The sequence below is a fragment of the Pipistrellus hanaki genome (assembly GCF_964339955.1).
Source record: "Pipistrellus hanaki genome assembly, chromosome: 2".
Taxonomy (NCBI): Eukaryota; Metazoa; Chordata; class Mammalia; order Chiroptera; family Vespertilionidae; genus Pipistrellus; species Pipistrellus hanaki.
Genome location: NC_140504.1, coordinates 22,058,042 through 22,070,180, shown reverse-complemented (window position 1 = coordinate 22,070,180; position 12,139 = coordinate 22,058,042). Strand labels below are relative to the sequence as shown.

Here is a 12,139-nt window from a genome sequence, read left to right as displayed (position 1 = left end):
TCTGGGACAACCACCTTACTTCCTTTGCTAACATGACCCTGCAGGTGCTATACTTTCTGCCATATAACATGGCTCTCAATGTGCACAAAGTTGGAGCCATGGACTCGGACCCCGGACTTTTGGGAATATGGACCTTGAGGACTTGATATTGGACATAAATGCTCACAAGTTTTTTTTTAAGAAATTATTTGTTTACTAATCTGACTATCCTATGTAATAAAAGCATAGTATGCAAATTGTCCCAAATGGGAGTTGTCAGGGTGTTCGACCGGGGTCCGGGCTGACCAGGGGAAGGGAGGGAGTACCTGGCTGGCAGCTGGTAGCCACTAGGGATCCTACCAATGCACTGGGCCTCTAGTATTTCTATAAGGACATGTTACTAAGGAGTATAATTGTTGAATATATAAATGTTAGGGTTGCCAAATAAAATACAGGATTTCCAGTTAAATTTGAATTTCAAATAATTGTTCTACTATGTGCCAAATATTGTAAGAGGGGAAAAAATGACTGTTAGGTAAGCAACTAATAAAAAACTAGTCTAGGTTTTAGTTTAATTGCAAAGAGATAGTAGTTTAAGGAAGTAGAATAAGCTGAAAGGTTGTGTGTGTGTGTGTGTGTGTGTGTATGTGTGTGTGTGTCTCTTTAACTTTACTTTTATTACCTATTGTAGGGGAGGAAAACATTTTTCTGGGTCCTCCTACCTGGGATAGGTCTGAAAACTAAACTGACAAAGTCAGATTAACAAGAGAAAAGCATTTAATTTTTTTAAATCTTCACCGAGGATATGTTTTTATTGACCTTTAGAGAAAGAAGCATCTATGAGAGAGAGAAGCATCAATTGGTTGCCTCCCCTTCATGCCCCAACAAGAAATCGAACCAGCAATCTAGGTGTATGCCCTGAGAGCAAGCATATAAAGTTTATGTGACATGGAAAACTTCAGGATAGGAAACGAAGACCTAAAGAAGGGGTTAATCCAGAGTATTTTTATGCCAGGTTGATGAAGAGTGGAGAGTTGTGGGGAAATATGATAGGTCAAAAAGTATGAAGTAAGTGTAGTAACCTGGGAGAAGCTTAGCAAAACCTGTTTGTTTGGATTCTTCTCCCTGTCCCTTCGTCTTGCTCCTCTCCAGGTCATAAAACCCTCATGTTAGAGGGTGTTTTGGCCTGCTTCAGGGGCGAAGGGAGTCCAAGTGACCTTCCAGTTCCTGCTGTTTTCTCAGACTCTTTCAGCTTAAAATACTCACTTTGCCAAGGTGCCATATTTGGGGTAGCATGTCCTGAAACTCTATCACTATCTATGGCAATGCTAATCATGAGTTATGACACGTATTCCTGCATGAACACCACCAAGCCAAACTGGCCCAGCAGGGGAGTGAGTAGCCACATTACACCAGTACCTTCCAGAGGCAGGAATGGTGAGCCTGTGGTGACACCCCATCACACCCACTTCCATCACTTGAAACAGATTCAATTATGATAACCAATCACAACTTTCTAGCTCATTCAGGACTCTGAAGAACACATCCCTCCCTCTTTTCTAATAAAAAAATAAATATCTAAGCAAGTATAATTCCTGTGTGCAGAAGGATACCTCACAGGAACTTGACAAATATGACATATTTTCTTCCCTATTGCATTACACATAATTTCTCTTTTTGGACAGGGTCACATGGACCTCAGCTTGCTCAACAGTTTGTCCATTCTACCTACTCTGCAAAGCAAAGGAAAAAGCTATAATGTAGTGAAGGAAGTGTTTCCTGTAACATCAAGCAAGGCCATAATAGTAAGAATAAAGAAGAGGGTAAAATTCTAGAAAAGTTTCAGAACTGGGGGCAATAGTTTGATGTGTAATTAAATAGGAGAAACAAAATGAGGCTGGAATTGAAAAGGTTGCACAGGCTTCTGGGTTTTCTAGCTGAATGAATGGTGGTGTGGCCATCAATCACTGAGCTGGAAAGTAGAGGAAGAAAAGCAGGTTTGACTTCTATGTAAAAGAGACTGTGTAAAGGTGGGATCTGAACTGTATTACTTTTCCCTTGTGAATATTCCCCTTGCCTTTGAGACTGGCTAGTAGGCCAAGACAAGCAGAATAGGGAAAATGAGACAGTTAAATAGCCAGGCAATTAATATAGCCATCTCGTAAATCATAAAACTATATCTTTTGTAACCAAAGACACTCAATAGTAAATGGTTTGCACTTTCCCCCAACCAGAGGGTAAATAGCTGAAATCACCCTACTCAAGTAGATAGCAAATCCAATTGGTGCCTTTTGTGCCAACCACACCCAAGGACAGATGAAGTTAAGGGAATAAATTTCATTTTGGTGCATCCGTGTAAAATGATGAATATTCTATTGAGATCCTCTCCAAGACCTCCCCTAAGCCTCTAGCCTTTAAAACCCCTCACAACGAAAGGTCCCAGCACATGCTCTCCCTCCCTTGTCCGAGCAGAAGGCCCTGAAGCACAGTGAGAGAATCAGAAAGTGTCAGATGAGGTAGATGAAGAGGCACAGGAAATCATGTAGTACTTCTTTGCAAGCAAACATAAGGAGTGTGAATTTAATTCTCCAGGCAAAGGAGAAACTACTGGTGGATTTTAAGAAAGGGAGTAACATAATCTAGATTATAGTTACTGGGGTTTTTTGTTGTTATTGTTGTTATTTGTTTTGTTTTTATCACTTTGAAAGCTGTGTAGAGAATGGATTTGGGAGGTAAGGCTAATTGGGGGAAGTTGTTTGGGGTTGGGGGGGGTGATGTCAATTGGAAAGCTGTGGTCCCATCCATAGAAAATTTCTGCTAAGACTGAGATAGCGTTTGTGAAAATGGAGAGAAGAGGAATCCAATTTTGAATGTTGAGTCAAAAAAAAAAAAAAAACCAACAAAACACTTGCTGATCTACTGAATGGAGGGTAAATTCATTTCAGAATACCTTACAAACTTTACGGTCTTTAGGGATTCGTAACATCTTACAGGTTCCTCATTAATGAATTAAACTCACTGAAGTTCGTTTTTTATTTGCATACAAAAATATTTCTGACTTTACCTTCTTAAAATAGGTCATCTTGAACGCATGGCACGGCTGCCTAGTGAACAGGAAATGAGTAGCGGCTAACACGTGTATACAGCTCTATGAAGTAGACAGTCTGGGGTGGGGGGGAATAAAGGGTGATGTCCGGTGACTTGACTTGGGGTGGTGAACACACAATGCAGTGGGAAGGTGATGGGCTGTAGAACTGCACACCTGAAACCTGTACAATTCTGATAACCAGCGTCACCCCAATAAATTCAACCAACCACATAAAGAAGTTTGGGTTAGAGGTCACGTTCTTCCAAGATCCCTTCCAAGAGAAAGCACTTACATTGCTCTGGGAGCTACCCAACCCCAACTGCGTGCAGCCTCAGTGCCGCCGTCGGGCCCGGTTGTCCCAGACGCGAGGCCAAAGCCCGCGTTCGCTACCAGCTGACGCCACACTGGCCTCAGAAAACCCCACCACGCTCCACGAACTAGCGTCAGAATCCAGGCGGACAAGGACGCCCGCGGGTGACGTCAGCGCGCAGCGGAGGCTGCGGGTTGTGTTGCGTCATCACTTCGCGCGAGCCGCCAAGTCTAGTGTTTTTTTTTTTCTCCCGCGGCTCCGGGTGAGTGGAGAAGGGCGGCGTGACGTCATCTCTCTGCGCGGCTGTGGGCGGGGCTAAGTCCCAGCCCAATTCCACTCCCGTCCCTACCCCCGGGCCCCTCCTTTGGTTCTCAGTCCCCGGCAGGAGCGAGGGAAGGTCGGGGTGGTGAGTTTGTGGTGTGTGTACGCGCCATCGGGCTCTTGGCCCTTCCTCCCCAAATCCTCACAAAACTCGGTGTAGGTGGTATTCAGCCTTTCGAATGGAAAGAGCGAAGGCTCCGAGCAGCGAAGTGATTTGCACCAGATTGCCCAGCAGAGCTGCATTGCACCCAGACAGTCTGCCAATTCTCTTCGCCGTACATATATGACCCTATGCCACAACATGTTGTGAGTTGATGCATGTAAAGCGCCTCGCGTCCTGAGTTCCTGTGGTGGGTCTGGCCATCCACCCCGGAACAGCGACCCATTCTGCTTTCCAGACGGGTCCCGGCGCCTCGGCACAAAAGAGAAACAAGTGTGTGTATGCAGGGCAAAAGGCCTGAAGCCGAGAGTGCAGATTTTACCCAGCGAAAGGTGAGGAAATGTAGGTGTCTCAGCTGCACTCTCCTAACCGCACACGTAGGCACACATCCAAATGCCCGCCTTACCTCGTGTGTGTGTGTGTGTGTGTTTTACTGGCATCACCCTGCCTGCACTCCGGACTGAAAATCAGACTGCTCTTTCACGTCCTGCACGTCTGATTAGTCACTGACTCCCGTCTCCTTTTGCTTCCTGTTCTCTATTTCCACGTGATAAGATTTCATCAAATGACCTCTAGCCTACTTTTTCCAATTGATTCATTCGTCCAATGAATATTTATTGATGTTTAGTCACGAAGCATCACCAAACGTTGCCAATTTTACTCCTTCTGCCCACTTAGTGGGACTAGACTTCCTGGCCGGGGATCAATGAGATAAAAGTGGAAGGGATGGGTTACTTTCAGACACAGCTTGTAATTAATTGCCACTTTGAGGTACTCCAGAGCTTTTTTCCCTCTGGCCCAGAAACAGGCAACTTGCCAATGCCAAAGGTTCAGAAAGAGCCAAAGGAAAGCCAGTGAATTACTGGTAAAAATGTATTGTGCACACACTGAAAAGACAGTTTGCAACCTTGGAGCACTCAGACCAAAACATGGAATGAGGCTCAGGGGTAAGCAGTTTACATAGTGAAAAGGTGTCTTCACTGTGGTTGATAATTAAGCTAAATTAATGACTAAACTGGTTTTATTTTAACACGAAATGGTGATAGCTTCCTCAGCCTGCATCCCTAATTAAAGCTAGCAAAGGCATCTATTTCTAATAATGACCCTTAGTGGTGACATGAAGTGTCCACTGGGTTACCTTGATTCCCATTCTCTTAACATTTTCTTGCCTCTTCCCCTAAAGTCTTAACTTCCCATATAATTTATTTATCTCCTTCATCGGGAGCCATCTTAAGTTACAGGTCAGCTAAACTATTAAATGCTTTTCAACCATATACATATTCATGGCTAATGTTGACATGATGTCAATTTTCAAAATAAACGAGTTAATTGAACTCTGCACCTAACCCTGACCTGGCATTCACATTTAAAAGAAACCGTCCAAGCAGTTACACAAATGAACAGGAAATGAGAAATCTATCTTGATCCATGTAGGAAAAAATAGGACAATTCCTATTAATGTCTGTATTTTCTAAACGTACCCAGATTTGTGTGACATGTGTCCCCAGCAGAAGTCCCTTATGTCAGTCTCTTTTTCTGACACAGCCTCATGGATGCTTCTGCAGGCAGTGGCCCTTGTGAGAATGCCGTTGTGGATGCCAAGGGGACTAGCTCCTGTGCCCAGAATGTTGCCCTTTCATCCCCAGGGCCTGGCCCAGCACCATGTATAAGTCTCACAATTGCCCATGAAAAGAGTCTTCTCTAGGCTCTTAGCTCCCAGTTGCTTCAAAGTAAATGGGGGTTGGAGGGTGGGGGAGGGGTTTGGGCATGCGAAGGGGGAGGAGAAAAGAAGAAAAGCACATCTCCTCAAAAACAAGAAACAGTTTTCACAGAACAATCTCAATCCCTATGAGAAAATAAAAACTCTGTGACCAGCTTGGTGATGAGTGCTGAGTGTACAGAGTCAGCTTCACCAATGCGAAAATAGAGGTCATTGGGAGAATGTGCAAGCCCTTTCCCTCTTCATGTCCACGAACAACCTTAGCACCCCTCTTTTCTACCAGTTTCTCTTGGCTGTTGTATGGGCTTTGGCACTTGTAATGCCTCCTTAGTACTCTTTGAAGCCAAGAAAGTGAATACAGTAATATGTTCTTGACCTCTGGCACTAGTCACTACTCTTTGGCCTAACCTCTCCCATTCCCATGGCACTTGGTTCAGTTAATAAGCTCAACTCCACGCCCTGGCTTAAGGGGAAATTGGTTACCTTTTGTTCAAACACAGGCATATGTACTAGTAGAGTATGAACTTCTGTACATTTGTGTGAAAACTCTCAAAGATTCAACTAACATATTTAGCTAAATGGTCACAAAAAATAGTTTAAATAGCTTCTTGCTATGTGCTTTATCTTTAGCCTTAAAATTTTTATGCTATCAAGCACTTTCAAATTAATAAAGTATTATGTTCAGAGAAAAGAAAAAAAAAGATGAGCAGATCCCCCATGTTGACCCATGATGGACATGTAGCATGGAAAAGAGAAACTTCTTTTGTCTTGAGGCATAGACTTTTGGGATCGTTGGTTACCACAGCATAAGCTAGCCTCTTCTGATCGATAAGTACCTTCATAGCGAGCAAAACCAAATTTGGTTTCTTTCCCAGTGGTATAGCAGAGGTATTTCTGTAAAACACAGACGTGGTTATGTCTCCTTCCCTGCTTTAAAACTTTCAGTATCTTCCCATTGCTTGAAGGATAAAATCCAAACTCTTAGTTTGCCATTCTAGACCTTTTACCACTTGCCTCCAAACTGGTAAAAGTTTGATAATTTACTGAATCCCCTGTGACTTCTATTTCTTCTCCCATTCATTTTATGGTCCAGCCAAACTGTACTACTGGCTGTTTACAGCCTTAATCTATATACTTTCAAACCCCTGCCTGAACCTTCACCCAGGCCGTCCCTTCAACCTGGGATATCCTTCGTCCATGTTTACATATCCCAGTGTACTACCCTGAGCTTGTTAATATTTCATGTCATCCTTGAGAAGTTCATCTAATTTACCAGTGGGTCAGAGATAACTTAGAACTGAAGTATTTGTTGAATGAATGGATGACGTACTGAACCCTTGATGGTTCATTAGAAATGCTGTCAATTCCATGTATTAGTTTCCTATTACTGCTATCACAGACTACCACACAATTAATGGCTTCAAACAATACAAATTCACAGTTCTGTAGATGTTGGCAGAGCTGTATTCCTTTTGGGAGGCTCTGGGGGAGAATCTGTTTCCTTGCTTTTTTGAGCCACTAGAGGCTGCCCACATTCCTTATGATCCCTTTATCCCATCTTCAAAGTCCCGCAATGCTGTATCTCTCTGAGAATTCTTTTATAGTCCCTTCTTCTTCTAACTAATAACTTGGCCAGGAAAGTTTCTCCAATTTTAAGGATTCCATGTAATTTAGATTGGGCTCAACAGGATAACTCAGGCTAATCTTCCTACTTCAACCTACTTAATCACTTTTCCTTTTGCTATGCGAGGTAACAACCAAGGATTAAAACAAGGACATTTTAGGGAGATCGTTATTCTGCCTATCACATTCCAGTCTTTTCTTGCTCCTCTCTCCAGTTCGGCATTTACCCTTCAACATCAACCAAATAAAGTCTTCTTTAAAAGCATCAGGGTTCTCAGAAGTAGGGAAACCAAGGTGTCTAGTCCAAACTTAGACACCTTGAAGAGTGAAAGGGAGTACTATTAACATTTATACCAAGCCAATAGATGTACAATGGATTGATCAGACATAGCAAGATGAAATGGTGACCCTGCCCTGAGTTGGAGCAACATTATTATGGACTTTTACCCTGAGCCTGTTTTCTTAGAAAGAAATTAAGGAAACATTGGGAAGCTTTACTCTGCTCTGAAAATATGTGCTTTGGGCTGGAAATCAGACATTATCTAGTTCAACAGACTAAACAGGATCTTTTTTCTCTTCTGCTTTAGCAATATAAAGAAATAAAAGATTTATATTAGGGAATTCGATTTTTATCTATGTATATATTAAAAATATTAACTCACAATTTGACATTTGTCTTCAATTTTATGATGAAGCCTCCTTGTGCAGGTTGTTCCAATATACCTTGTAGCTCATGACAAAAGTTTAAAAGAACCCATGCTCAGAAAACTGAAAATCTGCTCATCTTAACTTGTAAATGGTCACTTTTTCAGCTTTGGGAGAAAGGAAAAAATATACAAAAGGAAGGATCTCCTAGCTTTTCCTTTATCTGATCAAGGCTTTTCATTTCAAAGGCTTGTTAATCCTAGGTCACAGAAGAGCCAAAAGATAATTCAGGAAATCATTGTGTGATCTTATTATACAAATAAGATGTATTTACCCAAGGTTAGCTATTACATTGCAGTTGCAAAATAATGGCTTTCCAATTTATCATGTCCTCTCCATTTTTCTGTATAAAAGAGTTTTCCTTTCCCCTACCTCATACCTTTCCTTTTTGTATTCTTATCTTGTTAATGATATTTATTAAACAAATTTATAGTTTTTGTTTTTTCATTTCCTTCTTTTTTAAAATATGTTTTTATTGATTTGAGAGAGAGAAAAGAGAGAGGCATCAATGAGAGAGAAACATTGATTATTTGCCTCCTTCAAGCCCCCTCCTGGGAAACGAACCTGTGACCTCTTGGTACATGGGACTATACTCAACCAACTGAGCCACACTGGCCAGGGCCAGTTTTTTTTTTTGTTTTGTTTTGTTTTTATTCAATGTGTTATGATTCATGAACTGTTTGTTGTTGTTGTTGTTGTTGTTTCGGGATGTTTTTTTTTAACTAAGCTCAACAATGTTTAACAGTGGCTTTATGTTTATGTTTTTTTTTTACCTTGGGGCAATCTAGTCAACCCTATCATAAAGGAAATGATCAAATTTCACATCATCAACAAGGGGACAAACAGACACTAAGAGACTTCTAAATGGATGCAGTGGGAAGTATACCATCACCTGGGCAATATTCTGGTCAAAAATGTTTAACCTGAATTTAATCATGAAGAAATAATCAGACAAATCCAGACTGCTGGATAGTCTTTAAATTATCTGGCCTGGCCTCTTCAAATTTTCTAGGAAAAAGAAAAAAAAAAAAAAAAAAAAAAAAACAGGCTGGGACCGGTTTGGCTCAATGGATAGAGCGTCGGCTTGGGGACTGAGGGGCCCCGGGTTCCATTCCGGTCAAGGGCATGTACCTTGGTTGCCGGCATATCCCCGGTGGGGGGGGTGCAAGAGGCAGCTGATCGATGACTCTCTCTCATTGATGTTTCTAGCTCTCTGTCTCTCTCTCTTCCACTCTGTACAAAAATCAATAAAATATATATTTTTTTAAAAAACAGGAAAAGGCAGAGAAAATATTTTAAACTAAAAATGATATAACCAAATGCAATAGATCTTGGATCAAATAAGTTCTATAATAAATTCTACTTGGGGGTATTTGACTATATACTAAGAGATGATACTTAATGCTTAACATTTTATGTAAGAATGATACTGTGGTTATGTAACAGAAGGTCCATTCTAAGGAGATGGATGATGAAATATTTAGGTGTGAAGTGTCAGAATTACTGAATTTGTGTGTGTGTGTCTGTAGAGAGACATGAGTGTGCTCAAATATGGCAAAATTGTTATAATTGGTTAATTTAAGTGAAATTCACATCAGTGTTAGTTTTACTCTTTTTTCAAGTTTTCTGAAGGTTTGCAAATTTTCAAAATACAAAGTTGAGGCAAAAAATTTTTTTGTCTTACTGTTCTTGGAGGAGTCCAATGAAGATCCTAGAATGGGTCTAGGAAGAGGGGATTTGTGAGGAAAAGAAGACTAGGAAAAGGAGGGTTTCCAGACATATGGGAGGGGCAAGGCCCATGGTCCTAATTTATTAGGGTAATTAACAGTGATGACCGGAACAGCCTCCAAATTTCCATGGCTTCACACAATAAAACTTATTTCTTGTTCTAGTAGAGAAAACTGAGACTCTCAGAGGTGAAGTAAGAGCCAAAACCAGAGGCAACCAGAATTCCCACCCACTTCTGTCTCCAAAGCCCATGTTCTTCTCAGCACAGCACATGCTCCTGAGGTTAGAATGAAGCTGTCAACCCAAATGCGACATTCCTTTTACACTCCATGTTTGGATCAGTACTCCATCCTGAGAGGCAGCCTGGGATCCTGAGAATACCTCATTTTAAATATTCTAAATTAAAAGTCATACAACCAAATGCAGTAGATCCAGACCACTCATTCATTTGTTCTACAAATATCCTTTAAGTACCTTTAACATCCTGAGTACTATTCTAGGATTCAACAGTGAACCAAGTCCCCACTTCCAAGGAGCTTACCTGCGAGGGAGGGAAAGAAACATGGAATAAATAATAATAATAAACTGAAGCTATGATGAAAACTATGAAAAATCAGTGAATCAGGATAAACAGGTATTGAGTGGCAGGGAGGAGGTCTATTTAGAGAAGGATTCGGGTACATCTCTGCATATTTGGAGCCCTGAAGGATATAAAGCCTGAACCATTTGACGGCCTCAGGAAAGTAGATTCTAAACTGAGGAAACAGTAAATTTAAGGGCCCTGAGGCTGTAACAAATTAGAAGTGATACCAGCACATTAAGGCAAGTGTGGCTGGAGAGGGAGAGAGGTGGGAAATATAGGAGCAGGTACAAGACAGAGTAAGAAGCAAATAGAGGGTTTTAAGGCAGGGCAGCAATGTGATCTAACTTTCATTATAGACCTCCTGCAGAATTCTGTGTGGAGAATGCAGCCATCCAGCTGAGAATTGATGGTGGTCCGGTGGTAACAGTCGGGATTGAGAAATGGCCAGAGGGAAATGTATTTTAAAGGGAGAGGTACCACGATTTGCTGATAGATGTGAGATATGAGGGAAAAAGGAAGGTGGCTCCTAGGTTTTGGGCCCAGGAAATACTCTGACCAGTCCCACTTGGTTATGAAACAGAGAAATCTAATGGTAATGTGGTATGTGCCGCATTATTATAAAACCCATTGTATGGTAAAAGTTACATGTTTTTAAATCTTGGAGATAAGAGGAAAAGATTTAGTAACTTTTCAATCAGTTCCGCATATTGTTAAATAGTGTTGATATTTGTTATGAGATCCATTAGGAGACAGACTCGACAAGAACAAAATGAGGTAATATTTGTGAAAAATGCTACTCATATGGTTAAGTCACATCATAACCAACTTTAATATTTGTGTGGCACTTTCAAGGTAAAATGTGCTCTCTTGTGCTTGAAACAATTCAGTTTGCTAATAGTTAATATCATGCTAAAAAGCTGGTGGGCTGAAACCCCCATAACCCTATCTCCCAAATTATGTTAAATAATCACTAGCCACCAAAGGAGAAGTCTCTCTGTCTTCTTTCCATATCGTGGTCTCTCTCTGGAGACAGAGCTCATGCACACAAAAGCAGCCAACCACAGGGTCTACAAGAGCCCTACAGATGTTGTCTTTGAGCTGTTCCTCTACCCACTCACTGCACTGCCGCCTCTGTGGATTCTCTCTCCTTGCCACTTACAAGGGACAAGATCTTCAGGACTGAAATTCCCTGTCTTCCTTGTTTTAGCAGAAACCAACTTGTTCATCATCAGAACATAATGAAAACACGAGTATGTGTGTGCGTGCGTGTGTGTGTGTGTGTGTGTGTGTGTGTGTGTTTAATGGGGACAGTGGCTGACTACCAGAAAATAATTACATTTATTATTACAATTTAAAAAAGGGTTACCAATCTTTTAGAAGAAAAATAACATGGACCAGCACCACCTGGTACATGTTACAAGTTTAAATGCCCACATGTGTTGTTCTGAGAGCTCCCACCACACTGCACATGTTTCATCCAGGACAACCACCATCAGAGCTGCTGTAAGAGCACGTCTTCAAACGGAAGACTGAAATGATCTTCCTGTTTTAGAGGTTCTTGGTGCAGAGAGAACTTATCAGTGTGGAAAACAGAATTCAAGAAGAACCATGAATGAGTCTATCATTCCCTTCTCTGCCTCAGTTTGCAGAGTGGTCAGTGAAGAGTCCTTTTCCATTCCCACCACTTCATCTGGATAAGAGGAGACAGAAGGGTGGGAAGGTGCCAGTGTCCTGCCAGGCCATTCAGGCGATGTTCTGCTCTCCACGCCTTTCTGCCGGTAGTAGATGGGAGAGGAAGAGGCCGCACACCAATTCTTCTTGAAGCCATATTCTTTGTATCCATAGAAGAGATCTGTCCTAGAGCTCCCCAAATTGATCGTCTTTGGGCAGCCATCTCTGTCTTTCTCCTGGATGGCGCACTC

General features: G+C 41.6%; 1 protein-coding gene across 1 annotated transcript in view; it reads right to left on the bottom strand.

The window, feature by feature from the left end:
- Nucleotides 1–3,471, bottom strand: part of PPM1L (protein phosphatase, Mg2+/Mn2+ dependent 1L) — a 279,964-nt gene extending 276,493 nt beyond the window's left edge. Inside the window, exon 1 of the mRNA XM_084876040.1 lies at nt 3,360–3,471. The gene's annotated coding sequence lies outside the window, so the exon portion shown is untranslated. The remainder of the gene's footprint in view (nt 1–3,359) is intronic.
- Between the last annotated feature and the right edge of the window lie 8,668 nt (nt 3,472–12,139).